The sequence below is a fragment of the Lissotriton helveticus genome, assembly GCF_964261635.1.
Source record: "Lissotriton helveticus chromosome 1_1 unlocalized genomic scaffold, aLisHel1.1 SUPER_1_unloc_3, whole genome shotgun sequence".
Classification (NCBI taxonomy): domain Eukaryota; kingdom Metazoa; phylum Chordata; class Amphibia; order Caudata; family Salamandridae; genus Lissotriton; species Lissotriton helveticus.
Window position 1 is genome coordinate 5178158 of NW_027611670.1, and position 15842 is coordinate 5193999.

Here is a 15842-nt window from a genome sequence, read left to right on the forward strand (position 1 = left end):
CATCACGGCGTAGGTGCTATACGAGTTCTCCGTCATGGGGTAGAGTGGGTTCTGGACTTGCGGGCACTTCTGGTCAGTCTTGGTTGTTTCCCCTGTGCTCTCAGCCCTGTCCGTCTCCGAGGCCCCAAGGGTATTTGGCTATCACCCTCGGCTCATACTGCTGCACGGCCTTGGCATCGTCGTCCTCTGCACCTCTCCGCACGTTCAACAAGGTCCCAGAGGTGTCTGGAGCACCCCACCCTGCCACTTGTTCATACGAAGGCAGAAGCCAGTATTGCCCTGTGGTGGTTCCACTGACTGACTCCCCGTGCCTCGGTTATCCAGAAACATCTCTTCCTCAGTCTGTGGACCCGTCCTCCACGGCCGGGACGTCAGCCTGCCTCATAAACGAAGCAACTTCGGATGCCTTGTCCCCCGCCAAAGTCCGAGCTCACTAAAGGTCACATCCGGATTATAATCCCCCAGGGTGTGACAGTAGCAGCAACCAATCACTGCAGAGAGCCGGCCCCCCCATCGGTAATTGCGAGAGCAGTGTGTAAAAGCCGTGCGGGGCCGCCGCAATTAATCATGTAGCCTGGAGCGAGGCGCGAAAGGGCGGGCAGATTAATTGATGCATTGTAAGACTCTCAGCCACTCCAGAGCTGCGAGCAGAATTTTTTTTACTATTTAGGAACTACTGAGTACAGCAAGCAGCTGCTGCCACCATATCTAGGAACAGCAGAGCCGGCGCACAGGTTCACAGGCACCACAGGTGGCACGCGCTGGCAAGTGGCATTAAATGCATGACAATGCATTTCAGTGCGGTGATGCGGAACACCGCACTGAAATGCATGAGTGTCACACCTGATGCTTGATACTTGACAGGCATGGATGGTGACCAGTGCAATGCACCGTGCAGAGTGTGACTGGTGCACTACACCATGCAGTGTGACAGGTGCACCGTGCAGAGTGTGACTGGTGCACTGCAGTGTGCAGAATGTGACTGGTGCACCGTGCAGAGGGTGACAGGTGCGCCGCACTGTGCAGTGTGGCTGGTACACCGTGCAGAGTGTGACTGGTGCACTGCACCGTGCAGAGTGTGACTGGTGCACTGCACCGTGCAGAGTGTGACTGGTGCACTGCACCGTACAGAGGGTGACAGGTGCACTGCACCGTGCAGAGTGTGACTGGTGCACTGCGCCGTCCAGTGTGGCTGGTGCACCGTGCAGAGTTTGACTGGTGCACTGCACCGTGCAGAGGGTGACTGGTGCATTGCACCGTGCAGAGTGTGACTGGTGCACTGCACCGTGCAGAGCATGACTGGTGCATAGAATACAAACGGGATGTCATGTTATAAAAAACAATGGAAAAGGAGTGAACAACTTAACCACCTTCCCCGTGACAAGAGATAGTTTATTATAAAACAGAAGACCTCTGGGCTTTTTCAGCAGACCCCATACCTCAAGGCCTAGATTCAATGTTCACATTGCAGGACAAACACGGGTCTTCTCTCTGGAAAGGTGTCGCTCCGTGTGTGTGAAAACATCTTGTGTTTGCAATATTAAAGTACACGATTTTCAGAGGTGCAGCTGTGTGAAGCCTGTTATGTCTAGGTGCGAGGGACAGATCAGAACAGAATAACAAGGGGCATTGTTGTTTACCCTTGAACATCATGTGCAGACTAAACCTCAGAGCACAGCATAGAACTTGCAAAGCAGACAGTTCTCATGTGTAAAAGGGGCACAAATAAGTATTGCGAAATAGATTTTTGCATTGTCGTGCGCAAAAGCAGGTTCATGGCAGCAAAGCTCATGCTAATTTAGAAATTGTCGACAATGGACCTACAAGCCTTACTACACTTCTGTTTAATGCTCGGAAACCCACCTGCTCCCGAATCGCTAGAAGCCTCTGAGCTGTTTTCGTTTGTCTTCAAGAGGATCACCTTCAAACTCCTCATCCACGCACACAAGGCCCTCCACAACTCCGTACCAGCATACCTCAACCACCGACTCAACTTCCACACCCCCACCCGCAACCTCCACTCTGCCTGCCTTGCCCTCGCCACAGTACCTCGCACCCGAAAATCCACAGCCGGCGGCAGATTCTTCTCCTACCTCGCTGCCAAGACCTGGAACACTCTCCCTACCCATCTGCGACAGACCCAGGATCTGCCGGCCTCCAGGAGACTCCTCAAGACCTGGCTCTTCGATCAGTAGCAGCCCCCCCCTACCTCAGCACCTTGAGACCCCCACGGGTACGTAGCGCGCTTTACAAATGGTATTGTATTGTATTGTATTGTATTGTATTCCGCCTGAGTTATTATCTTGTATTACTGCGTTCCGTACAAATTGGTCCTCCTCCGTATCAATATCTTCAGATGTACTCCTGAACATATTGGAATTGAAGTCCCCGTAATGATCAGGCTGTTGTTGGTATGCTCTTCCGTTATAATTTTCTCGAGCTCCTCCTGATTCTGAGCACTTGCAGAGGTGCTAAGCTGTGCATCATTGGCTCCATAGCATAAATGCTCTTTATAGAGCTGTATGTAGCTAGGCCTCCCTTGCTGTGGCCGAATTTGGAGCTTTTAATAGCAAGTAGGGAGAGCAGATTAAATCCGTTTAATGCTGGTGGCGATTCGCACCAAGTTTCCTGGAATGAAATAGAACACTGGGACTTTAGAGACCACCCTTTTAATAAGAAAAGCAAAACTACAAGTCCCATAAGCAATAGTAATGGATGGTGTCTAGCATGCCCTGGGGCGACAGCCGATTCAGTATATCCAGTTTAATTTTTTCAGTATTTGACACAATATTGAATTTGTAACCTTTTGTTTTTATGGTCATGAGTCACCAGAATACTAAAACATGTTGTTTCTTTTAATTTCAAGGTCCATTATGTAATGGTCACCAACTTGGAAGCTCTGTTCATTCTTCAGTGTTTGTCATTGATCTCCACGTGTGGCTGGTTTGGGTCCGCCCCTGCATCGATCCCGATAACTCACACAGGTAAGGACCTTGTAGCAGCAACATGATATCCCGGCAGTTGTCTTTAAGAAGTGTGCTCTGAGGCAGGTATCCTGATACAAAATTTTTCTGTGCTCTCTCTCAAACTGCAAGAACCCAGAATCTTCCCAAGTCTGTGAGAAAATTGAGTGATTCCAAGAATAAAATCAAATTGTAATTTTTGTAAAAAGCCTGCCACTATCTGCTATGTACATTTGTTCAAATAAAACAAAACACATCAGAAGGCCAACTAATCTATCATGCATTTAATGCAAAAATAGCAAAAGGCCAAGCAAACTAACAAGTGACAATTGTCATTTCAATGGACGCGAGCATCCACCCAAAAGCAAGTTGAAGTATAGAATACTAATGCTACAATATGTATTTTTATACACTTTTCTCCTAAAACAAGACAATGAAACATGAACATGTGATAGAAATAGTTACTGAAACTAAACTAATGAGTATGAGGCAGGGTTGTTTCTCAAGAAGAATGCGAGAAGTCCTTGAGAAACAGATAAACGATATACAGACAAGCTGTAGAATTCATTATTTACTTCTGATTTCCAATATTCAGTTTCCTACAAGATGCAGGAAAGTGTGCAGATGTACAGCACTAAATAAAATGTTTCTGGGCCCTAACAGAATCATGTAACTTTGCAGCCATATTAAGGCGAACAAACGCATCAAATTGATATAAGATCATTGTAATTTGGTATGTAATATATCAATGCAGGTTATGGCATTCATTTGTAAACAATTATCGGTATTAAAGCCGCAAGTATATGCAGTTACGCAGTCTCAATTCCTTCTTCCCAGTGGCCACCACTGCTGCTAGCCAGATGCATTCGGCAGTGCCTCCTGTGACCTGAAATGCTGCATTTAATCAGTACCAAAGGTCATCAATGCTTCTAGCCAGCTCTTGTCACAAGTGCCACTCACACCCCGACCCCCCTTCACCTGTTATTCTTTGAGCCTGCTCCAGTCAGTAGTGGCCCTTACAACCTGTTATCATCCTAGCCAATTCGGGTCATTAGAGGCCCCTTGGGACTTGTAATCATGCTATCCAGCTTCAGACAGTATTGGCCCCCTGGGACTTATTATCCTGCTAGGCAACTCCAGACAATAGTGGCCCCTGTAACTTAAATCCTACTAAGATTAAAAACCAGAGGTCATCTCTGCTGCTTACTAACGATTTACAAAAGAGAAGCTGAGGCACAAAGACAGCACACGTTATAAAAATTGATTCAACTGTCTGTTTTTTCATATTCTGCTATGTGTATTGTAATTTTGTATGTAGTAAATTATAACAAGACTTAAAAAAAATACCTTCTACAAAAAAAAGATGTTATAAAATAATAAAATATTAGAACATATCAACACAATTATAGTGTGATTTTAGTCATTAGTTTGCCAGTTTTCTTTCTCTAATATAACAGGCACAAAACCCGGTGCAAATTTGCTCCCTCTTTACCCCAAGTGTTGTTTCCTTGCCAGGGTTCATCCCATTAGGCAGGGGCCCCTTTCTTCCAAAAACAGAATACCCGTGATGCATTCATAAAAACATATAGGTGGTAGTTTAATACACTGTGGTCAAAAGCGGGAAAACACTCGCCCAACGAGGGTGATGTCATCACCTCCTCGAGAGAAACACTGAGATCAACGCTAACATTTTTAGCGTGGTGTTTGGAAGTAAACTTTAAATTTTGTAAGTGAGCCCAGGGGGAGGAATAATATCCTCCGTTCACATGGTGGAAAGCCAAAGATCCGGTACTCACATCATCTATTGGAGAACTTCACCAACGACCTACCCCTTCTCATGTGGCCCGGGAGTGAGGACTTGGAGGTGGTTTTTTGGTTTATAAATCCTCCATCCGGCGCTAATTGGTGACAGGGGGTTCGTATGAAATAGTAAATTGCTGATCAAAGATCAACAGTGATGGTCTGGGGATCGTGGGCGCCATCTTGTAGTGGGTTAGAAGCCGATGTATCAAATGGATTATTGATAGCAATTAATGTGACCGGGTTGAAGATCGTTGGAGTGCGCCCAGTGAATGTGGCTGTGATTGCGCCTATGAGAGAATCCCATTGTGGAAAGGCAGGCGGTGCGGCATGGTTAGTTGCTGATCAAAGGTCGTTAGTGATGGGCTGGGTCCTGGTGATTTACCCAATGCTATTTCTGAGGCAGCTGAGGTTATTTCCTCTAGTGATATAAGAGTTTCTAGGAAGTCTCGCGCAATGGCGATTAGTGCCCTGAGAGGTATATCTCGAAAGAAGTCCTCTATCTGAGATTCGGGTAGGACTTCATGTGTAGAGTGATTGATTGTTGCAAGGATTCTGTTCCTACACAGAACTGTGCACAGAGACCCAGGGCATTATTGAATTGTGGTGTACCATAAACTCACCGCAGTACCTAGAGAACCCCAACCAGCTAGCATCAGTGCCACATTAGCTCTTCGTCCTACAGCAAAGGGTTGTGTAGGTGCCAGGGCAACAATCACCAATGAAACAGTACCCGTCTGGGACCTATCCCTAACTGCAGCTGTATGGGGGTGTGATCTGATAGGCCTCTGGGTGGGATATCCAACATGACCAACCGATGAGTGTGTTCCCTAGTGATAAAAATGTGATCCAGGCTAGAAAACGACCCATGGATGGTAGAGAAATACATATAATCCCTAATTGTAACTCCTAACTGCTGAATGAAGAGTCCTCCACGTTTTGGACCATGCCAGAGCCTCTGCCATTGGCCCCAAACAAGACTCTCTGTGTATGTTGTGTAGCTGTGGGACGGCATCTATCCTGATCAGGGTGAATGACATAATTCCAGTCTCCTCCTATCAATGCAAGGACGTCGGGTAATGATCCCCAGGTAACAATAATGCGTTCAGTAAATATGTGACTGAGAGAGGGGAGCTTAAACCCTACCCAGTACTATAGACTCTCCGCTGATCAAGCCCATGTACGAGTATGTGTAAATGATAGTCTGCGGTGATTCAAGATAGCCAAACCTCTGAAGCCCTTCAAGAAGCCAGAGTGAAAGACGTGTATGAAGTCAAAGCGGGCCAGGCATGGGGCCTTGGTCCCCATCTAGTGTGTTTCCTGTAATAGCAAGACGTCCACCCCTAAGCTTTGCGCATGTCTAAGGACAGCTCCGTGTTTAATCTTGTCAAGAAGGTCTTTAACATTCCAAGTGACCACTTTAATTTCCCCCATTGGATTTGAATTGTTTAGATGTATTGTTATGGTGTGCAGCAAGTAAGATTACGAGGTGTGTGACACGTACACCAAGAGAAGATAATACATTGCGGGCACTTTCGAATATCAAAGTCCAAGTCCTACCCCAATACCTCAAAGAACAATGAAGTATCTGTCGGGGAATGTAAACAGTTCCCACCCCAACCGGGGTAAAAGCTGAAACAGTCCAATGGTTACCTGAGATGACCAGTTCAGGTGGGGTAGCCCATATTGGTCAGTGACAGGGTATATTGATTGAGATTACTCACCGGGGATGACCATGTGATCTGTGTTGCTGAAATGCTGGGGTTCATGAGTCAGTTGTCTAGTATCTCAGCTTGCTTGTTGCCTCGGGAGCGGGATGCAGGATGGTCTCGATCAATGCCTTTGTTTATCTTTTTTATTATTATTCTGATGGAGGCGTGGGTTGGCAGAGGAATAATCCGAGCCCCGAACTGGACTATAGGTATAGCCCATGTAAGATCGGTTTGCTTTGTCAGTGACTGGTTGTAACTTACAGTGCCCTCTCAGCTCTTATATAGGCTGTAATTCCTTCCTTTGTACTTTCTGAAACTCTGCGCTTTGCATTGTATTCTCATTCTAAACATATGCAATTGGGGACGTGGCCAAGATGGCGGAGTGAGGAGACGCTTTCGCCCGGAGCTCCCGACCCGATCCGGGCCCTGAGCCTTCTGTATAGCTTGTTCTCCCCCCCATTGGCATAAAACCGATTGGGGATGGTGCGGGAACCGGTCGGGCTGTGCTAGATCCGAAGTCCAAATCTGGAGTGGCCGGGGGCCCGTTGTCCGGACCGCGGCACGGAGCGACGCCAAGACCGGAAGCGAAGACGGATAGCGGCCTAGCCGGGGTTGGGCTGAGCTCTGTCCCCGAAGCTTGCCGAGGTCAGCGGTGGTGCAGTGGAAGGAAGTAGGGGGCACACCTAGGTGCCGTGACGGTGCTGCGAGGCCCTGAGAAGCGCCTGCTGTCCTCAGAGACGACCCGCCCTTGGTTGTCGGTCCCGTCGCAAATCGGGGCCGCGGCTGCGGCCTGGCTGAACGGACGCTCTGCAGGCCGGAAGGGTGGTGTCGCTGGAAGCGTAGGCGGACCGAGGGCCGCAGCGACGAGGATTGGAATTGGAACCGGGACCCTCCAAGGACTGATCCGGAGGCGCCTGCTCCTGGGGACGAACAGAGAGATGCCCGGAGGCTGCGCCATCACCGGAAGGGGTGCATCAACTGGCAGAGGCGTGAGGAGCCGCCATAGTCGCCATAGTTGCCATAGTTGTTGTGGTAGTGACGAAACCAGCGGACTATGGTGGTGCGTGGTGCCCTTGAGAGCTACGCCGCGGATGGTCGGCTTGCCGTGGACGACAACAGCGGTCGCTGAAGGAAAAGACAGGTGCGAGGACTTGGATTGCACGGGTCCCTGCACTTGCTCGCTGCGCAGCCGGGGGCGGACGGTGGCGGACGGTGGTGCCCGGGCCACAGAGGTCATTCTCAGACTCGGGGGGTTCGTGTGGAGCACCCCGCGGCGGAGGACTGAGTCATCATAGCGAGAAGAGGCAGGTGGGGCCGAAGCCTGGGTGTCTGGCCGGTGCGGTGCCCGTACTCGGCGGAGCGGCCTTGAGGACAAGATGGCGAGCCAGAAGGGTAATAAATGGAACGACCGCACGCTCCCCGAGATGCTTGGCAGGTCTCAGACCAGGGGAGACAGAAATAAACCGTCGCCGAACGCGGCGAGTGGCTCTCACACAGCAGGAGGCGGTGAGCCCCCGGTCACCAGATCCTTCTTGGAGTCACTCTTTGGCACACTGAGAGACGATTTTCAAACGCTGAAACAGGAGGTGGCCGGGGAGGTCCGCGAAATACGAAAAGAAGTGGACGGACTAGGTGAGAGGGTGGCCACGGTGGAAAGCTCCACACGACAGGACAGGAAATCACGCAGCTACAACAAGAAGTGTTGCGGTTAAGGGACCAACAGATAGACCTCCAGGCCCATAATGAGGACCTGGAAAACCGCTCTCGGCGGAATAACATCAGGGTCCGGGGAGTGCCATCGACGGAAGAGGGGACGGATGTGGCGAAATACCTAAGGGAGCTTTTCAGAGACATATTGGGTGAAGCGGCGGACTTTCCGGTACGGATTGATAGAGCTCATCGAGTGGGCCCTCAGAGGCGCGCAACAGCCCCTCCTCCGGACATATTGGCCTTTCTTCCTGATTTTCCACTGAAAGAACGGATCATGGCGAAGGCCCGGAAAAAACCCTCGATGACGTTTCGAGGACACCCCGTAGCCTTATATCAGGACCTGTCTGTGATCACCCTCCAAAAGCAGAAAGCGTTCAAAATCGCGACAGACTTCTTGAAACAGCATGAAACGCCTTATTCCTGGGGTCATCCTTTCCGCCTTATTTTCAGGTGGAACTGCATCAATTGAGGTCCCTGCAGGACACGTGCGAAGTACTGGGGATCACCGCGGAGGAGGAGGTCTCAGCCACGCCACGCAGGAGACGCGCCACAGAGGACGGGTGGCGCAGGGTCTCGAGGCGCAGAACGTCAGCGGCATCCCAGCGTCCGAGCTCGCCTACCATCAGGGCTGATATGGCGAGCGCCATCCAGGAAGCCTCCAGAGATGCCGTGATGCACGATGGTGTCACGCTGACAGCGTAAGACTGCTCCGGGGGAGAACGACTTTGCATCACTGTTCTTGCTGGATTAGGGCCATGGAGGGTGGGGAGGGAGCAGAGGGGGGAAGGGTTTTGCTGGACGTCCACTACGATACGTTACCACGGACTTGTCCGGACAGGACAGGGCTGGGACAATTTCTCAGAGGGTGTTGGGGGTTCGGGGGTTTTGGGGGGGGGAAGGGGTGGGGGGGAGTTGGGGCACCAAGAGGGGTGTGGGAGGAGGGGGAGTTGGGGAGTTGGGGGTCAGGGGGGTTGGGAGTTGGGTAGGGGAAGGGGTGGGTAAAGTCCGTTCAGTGTTCTTGATGATTCCACGATGCCTTGATGGGGAGCGCTGGGCAATTGAGGCCCACAGACCCTTCCTCACTGCAAAGGATCCAATGCATGTTTCATTCTGTTTTGACTCTCTATGGCGACCCTTAAGGTAGTGACCCTTAATGTTAAGGGGCATAATAACCCTGTCAAGAGGTGGGCAGTACTGTCCTTGCTAGAGAACACACAGGCTGACATTTGTCTTCTACAGGAGACCCATTTGCTTGCGCGAGACTGCCATAGATTACGATCCCGCGCATTTCCCACGCAGTTCTTTTCTTCGTCCAACACCAAGACGGCTGGGGTGGCGATACTGGTGGCTAACTCCTTTAGGGGGGAGGTACTACACAAGTTTGCTGAGCAGAAGGGGAGACTCTTAGCGCATAGATTCAAACTAGGGGCCCTGACATTTACCATCGGGACGATTTACTGTCCGAATGAACATCAGGATAGCTTCTTTCAATCAGCATTAGTGGACATAACAGCATCCCCGGACAGGCACATAATTTTGGGTGGAGATTTGAATATGGTGGTTGACTCGGCTGTGGATAGGTCGGCTCAGCGTTCCCCACAGACAGGGGAAATGTCACAAGTAGTTAAATCCCAACTGGTGGACCTGGATCTTCATGATCTTTGGCGCCACCTGCACCCCACAGATCGAGACTACTCCTTCTACTCTCACGCACACAAAACGTACGCGAGGCTGGATCACCTCATAGTTACTGGCCCAGTCCGTGATCTGGCTACGACGTCGGAGGTGGGGGTCATCTCTCTATCTGATCACGCCCCGGTTTCGGGGAGTTTCTCTCTGCTGGCTGATCGGGCCCCCCGAGGGGTCTGGCGCCTCAGAGACGCTCTTTTACATAAGAAAACAGTCGTGCAAAGGGTTACGGCGGCGATCAGGGACTTCCAAACGCATAATGACAACGCAGACACGGCGGTGGCGACGCAGTGGGCGGCACTTAAGGTGGTGGTCAGAGGGAATTCATCGCGGTCTCCTCGGCGGAGAACAGGGAACGGAGAGAGAAACGGGATGAGCTCACGCAAAAAGTTAGGGAACTGGAAGAGGTGCACCGCCGTACGGGGGGCCCTAGGATTTGGAAACAGCTGAAGGCGGCGAGGAAGCTCCTGTCATCCCTGGACATGGATAGGGCGGAATATGCAGCACTACAACTGAAACACGCTTATTACACAGGGGGGGACAGGTGTGGCCGTCTTCGTGGCGAACAAACTCAGGGTGGCCCACGAACGCCATCGGGTGAAGGAGATTGCGGCAGGAAATGACGGGCTGGTCGCGGAGGATGTTCAGATAGCCGTGGCCTTCCGTCGATTTTATGTGGAATTATACACTGGGGAGAGCCTGATGGCGCAGGAGTCGGAGGACTACCTGGACTCAGTCACCCTTCCGTCCCTAGAAACATCTCAAACGGAATATCTCGAAAGGGAGATACGGGTCGAGGAGGTAATTGCTGCCATCTCCAGGCTTAAACATGGTAAGGCCCCTGGCCCGGACGGCTACACAGCGCTCTTCTACAGGACGTTCAGCGCCACGCTGGCCCCTATACTGACTAAATTGTTTAATTCCTTCTCCGAACCAGGGGCGATCCCACCGGATCTCCTGCAGGCCACAGTTTCGGTCATACCTAAACCAGGGAAGGACCGAACCCAATGCAGCTCGTACCGTCCGATCTCCCTTTTGAACGTGGATTGAAAACTTTATACGGGAATTCTAGCGGCGCGCTTAGCGCTCCATTTGCCGTGTCTGGTGGAGTCGGACCAGGCTGGCTCTATCCCCGGGAGGCAGACGGTGGATAACACCAAGAGGGTAGTACATATTCTGGAGAAGGCTTCCCGGATTCCTGGAGAAAGAATGCTCCTATCGTTGATGCTGAAAAGGCGTCCGACCGGGTGCACTGGCCCTATCTGGAACGGGTTATGGTGAGGATGGGCATCGGTGAAAAAGTTCGCACCCTGGTTTTTAATTGCTACCGGTTCCCGTCGGCAGTGGTGCGGGTCAATGGCTGTAGCTCTCAAAGGTTTGGCATTGAACGGGGCACCAGACAGGGCTGCCCACTGTCCCCACTCCTTTTCGCTATGTACATGGAGCCCTTCGCCCAGAGAATCCGGCAGAACCCGGACGCGATTGGAGTGAGGATGGGGGGATATACACACACGGTCAGCCTCTATGCGGATGATGTGATTCTGACCTTAGAGGAACCGAGGCGTACTCTGCCTGCGTGCATTGGCGAATTGGAGGCTTTTTCACGGGTGGCTAGGTTCAAAATGAATATGGGAAAATCAACAGCACTGGACATCTCCCTGACTCCTGCAACACGACGGGAGTTGCAGGGCCTCTTCCCCATGCATTGGTCAGCCCACCAGGTCCAGTACTTGGGCATCCTGTTGGCACCTACATTGCAGGCCATGGTGACAGCCAATTATACGGCTTTGACTGGAAAGATTAAGGAGGAACTGGAGTGGTGGAGTAAGGGCTTTTTATCGTGGCTCGTGAGAGTGGCGGCGGTTAAAATGACGGTCCTCCCACAGATCTTATATCTATTCCGGGCCCTGCCGTTGCAGCCGCCTAAGGGCTGGCTCCAGCAGACACAGTCGGCTCTGTCCAGTTTTATTTGGCAAGGCCGCAAGCCTAGGATGAGGAGGGTTCTCTCCACGTTGGCACCGGAATCGGGGGGACTGGGGGTCCCAGATTTGCGCAAATATTTTCAAGCGGCGCAGCTGAGATACCTAGTCGAATGGAGCCGATGGGAGTCGGACAAGCACTGGTTGTTCCAGGATCAGGCGGTGGCGGGCCGTCCCTTACAAGAGGTGCCCTTTCTGCGTAGGGCTCATCGCCCCCCGAATCTCTACGCGTCTTTTGTAACGCGGGTTCCGCTGAGGGTGTGGGATGCTACTAACAATGCACACGAGCTTACCACGTTCCCCTCTCCGTTTACACCTATTGCAGACAACCCGGACTTCACGCCGGGGATTACCCAGGGAGCTTTTGCACACTGGCGTGCCGCCGGTTGCAGGACCCTCTTCCATGTGTACGGGCCGGACGGAGTTCTCCCTTTCCAGACTCTCAAGGAGGAGTATGGTTTGGCCGAGACAGATAGGATGCGCTACTGGCAGGTGCGACACTGGGCTTTGCAGCCACAGGTGCGTGAGCTGGCATACAGGAAATTATTGCCGTATGAGAAATGGTAAGTGACGCGAGCCTCAGACACTAAGCTCATCACGGATCGTTATAAAATGTTACAGCCTCCCCCCACACACTTTCATAACCCAGGTAGGGAACGCTGGAACAGGGAGCTGGGAAGAACACTGAGCCATAAAGAGTGGGACCAGATTTCATACCGCGCACGACACTCTGCATACCATATAGGACTAACTGAAACATTCACTAAAGTGTCTACATACTGGTATTACACTCCGGAGCGGTTGCATGAGATGGATAGACGTATTGATAATACCTGTTGGCGGGAGTGTGGGCAACCTGGTACACTGACACATGTCCTGTGGGAGTGCCCGTTGTTGAGCCTTTACTGGAAGGAGGTGCTAGATGAGATCGACATCCACTTTAAGATAGAGTTGCCCCGCCTCCCAGCATAATTCCTGTTGGGCTTGCCTAACGGGCTGATGTATCCACTAAAATCACGCAGGGGTAGACAAATTGCGTTCAGAACGTTCTAATACACTGGCGGACTACCACTGTTCCATCCATCACGGGTTGGCTACATAGGTTATGGCATGTCCTGGGTATGGAGAAATTATCACTGATGATGGCCGGGGAAGTAGATCAATTCGAGGAGTTGTGGCAGCCCTTTCATGCACTACTGGCCACCGAGTTCAGGGAACTAACCTGTCCGAGGTACCTGAGGCTCTTGAGACTGACACCACTGCTGGACTTCACCGCATAATGGCCACGGGCTGTATAGGGCTAGGGGTTAGGGGTGTGGGCTGAGCTCAGAAGGTTTAGCTAGACAAGACACTGGACGGGGGTACTGGGATGGGGGTAGTGGGGCAAGGGAGGGTGGAGGGTAGTTGGGGGGGAACTGTTTCTTTAAAAGGGAGAGGGTACAGGGACTTCATTTCTACCTCAGGGTGTTATTTAATGTGATGTGGATGGAAACGGAGCTCATGCAGCCTCTACTGCATTTGCGGGACACGTAGCATTATCTTGAAGATGGGCTCCCGGGGTTACAGCACAAATGTCATTGCTTCAATGTCTTTCTTATCTGTGTACTCTTTCAATAAAATACTTTTAACATAAACATATGCAATTAGCAAAAAAAAGCAGTCATCAGCGGGGCATTAATCCCATTCTCCCAATACTAAGTTGGCCTTTATAGTGTTGAAGAGGAACTAATGTCAGTAAATTCACTCATCCACTGGTCGACAAGCAATGTCCCAAAAGCAGCTCCCCTTTGCCCTCCTTCTCTTTGTGTTGTTCTGGTTGCTCTATTTCAGTCTCTTTGTTAAGACTCTATTGATATGCTTGTCTGGTGTGCTGAAGCACTGTGAGGTCTTTCTAAGCAAAAGACGCTCATCATTAAAAATAAATGAATAAATATAAACCTTTCTTTTTGGAACTCTCCGCACGAACAGGTCCCAACAAACAAGCATCCACTGCATACCCGACGGAAATGACAATAATGGATTAATAATGATATAAAGTAAATCCCACAAACTGACAATCTGCGGCTCTTCAGACCCAAATATACATTGGTAGACCTCAGCTTGCTCTCCCAGGCCTCCCACTGGGAGTCGCACTGTTGTCTCCTCTGGGCTCAGAGATCTGTGGTTTCTGTTGTTCGCCAGGGGCCCTACACCTTTTCAAACTTGCTTAGGCATCGCCGGGACTGACACTCCAGATTTCAGGCATCCTGTACCAATTTAGTTTCACTTCCTGGGCATTCAAAGACTGAATCTTGTTCTGCCTACAGTATCAGATCACATCTCGGCAGGCTACCATCAGTGCATCATTGCAGACCAAAAGCCTGTAGCAATCTAATGTATCTACCCTCCCAAATTCCCAAAGTCACCATCTGTGGTGTGAATTCCAGGGTGAATTTTAGGACCTCTGAAATCCGGCCACCCTCCACCCTCCTGAAACCCTGAAGCCTGGGGCAGTTCCAGAGCATGTAGAGTAGGGTACTGTTCTGCCGGAACCCTCTATGGCAAGGGTCATTGTCAATTCGCCCGATACAGTACAGCCGGGTCCTTGTAATGTATGCCCTGTGAGGTAATTTTAGCTGAATGAGTTTGAAACCGGCCCGTATAGCCACCTCTCTCGCTAGCAGCATGCTGCATCTAAGTCGTCATCTTCCAGTCCCAGCGACATAGGTTATATTGGAGAAACGGGCAGGGAATGCAGACTCTGTATGGGTGAACACAAATCCAATAAAAGGTTAGGCAAACGAGCTGCACCCCTGGTGAACCACTGGATTGAGGCCCAGCACACTGAGTCTGACCTTCGCTGGACCATATTTATTCAGACCTTGCTAAGGCCATTTTGCGTCTTGCCGCATATAGCGCTACTTGTTACAAGTAGCGCTATATGTGGCAAGACGCAGAATGGACTTAGCAAGGTCCGAGTAAATATTAAAACAAAAAGAGAACGAAGCGTCTATATGAGGCAGCGTATAGAAAGGACCCATTATTTCGAAAGTAGTTGACATCACTGCCTGTTGGGGTGGCACTTCATCCGATAACTGTTCGGAAATAACTATTAAGGAGGCTAACTTTTCAAAAGCAGTGTTATGAACATTTGGACACGATTTTATCAAATTAGATCCTTGAAAAAGCTCATGGGGGCGAAACATGCGTCGGCTGTTGTTGCTCTCCATGTTTTCAGAAGTGAAAATAAAGTTAATAGAAGGACCTGATTCAAGACTTTGTCTAATTTTCAACTGAAAGAACACTTGATCAATGGCCAATTGAAATAAACTTTGTGGAAGAATCTCCATTTTATATTTTTTTGACTCCTCTGTTGGATGATGGATATAATGATCTGGTGTATTTTGGTTCAATATTAGTCTAGGCCCTCGAGTCCTAGTAAAAACATACCCTGGTGGGTGGGTAGTGTAACACCATAGAAGCACCCCAAAGAAACTTTATTGAATCGAATAATTTAGACAAATTATTATAAATGGATGTGCAGATCATTAAGCAAACCTACAAAGTTTTGGAATGAACTCAATAAAAATCTCCCCTCAGAGAATGCCATTACCTGAATGACTTAGTGCCTGTGGAGTGGGGCTCCACCCACACAGGCATAGATATGTGCTATTACTAATCTGTTTTTTATGTAGGGGCCATGTTCCTGTAATCCTGCCTCCCATTTTTCCGCTTCGTGCCCCTTTAGATTTTCCAAATAAATTCCTTGCCCCTTCACTGTGTTTAATATTTTAATTTTTATTTTTTATTGATCATTTTTTGCCTGGCTGTATTACTGCCTCATTCCTATTGATTACGCGTCATATAGAACTTCATGACTTTCTTGTTTGAGCTGCTTGCTAGCAGAATGGTCAGCTTACTTTAGCCTGCTGTGCCAATATGCAGGACGTGCACTTTACTGACGAGCCCTAGGCAGTGAACCCATTTCCAACCATGACGCTCTACATTGA

At 50.1% G+C, this 15842-nt stretch overlaps 1 protein-coding gene across 2 annotated transcripts in view; it reads left to right on the top strand.

Moving 5' to 3' along the window:
• LOC144805859 (uncharacterized) overlaps positions 1–15842 on the top strand; it is a 105731-nt gene that overhangs the window by 68168 nt on the left and 21721 nt on the right. For both annotated transcript variants that reach the window (XM_078672341.1, XM_078672342.1), the window contains exon 2: positions 2867–2984. The gene's annotated coding sequence lies outside the window, so the exon portion shown is untranslated. The remainder of the gene's footprint in view (positions 1–2866; positions 2985–15842) is intronic.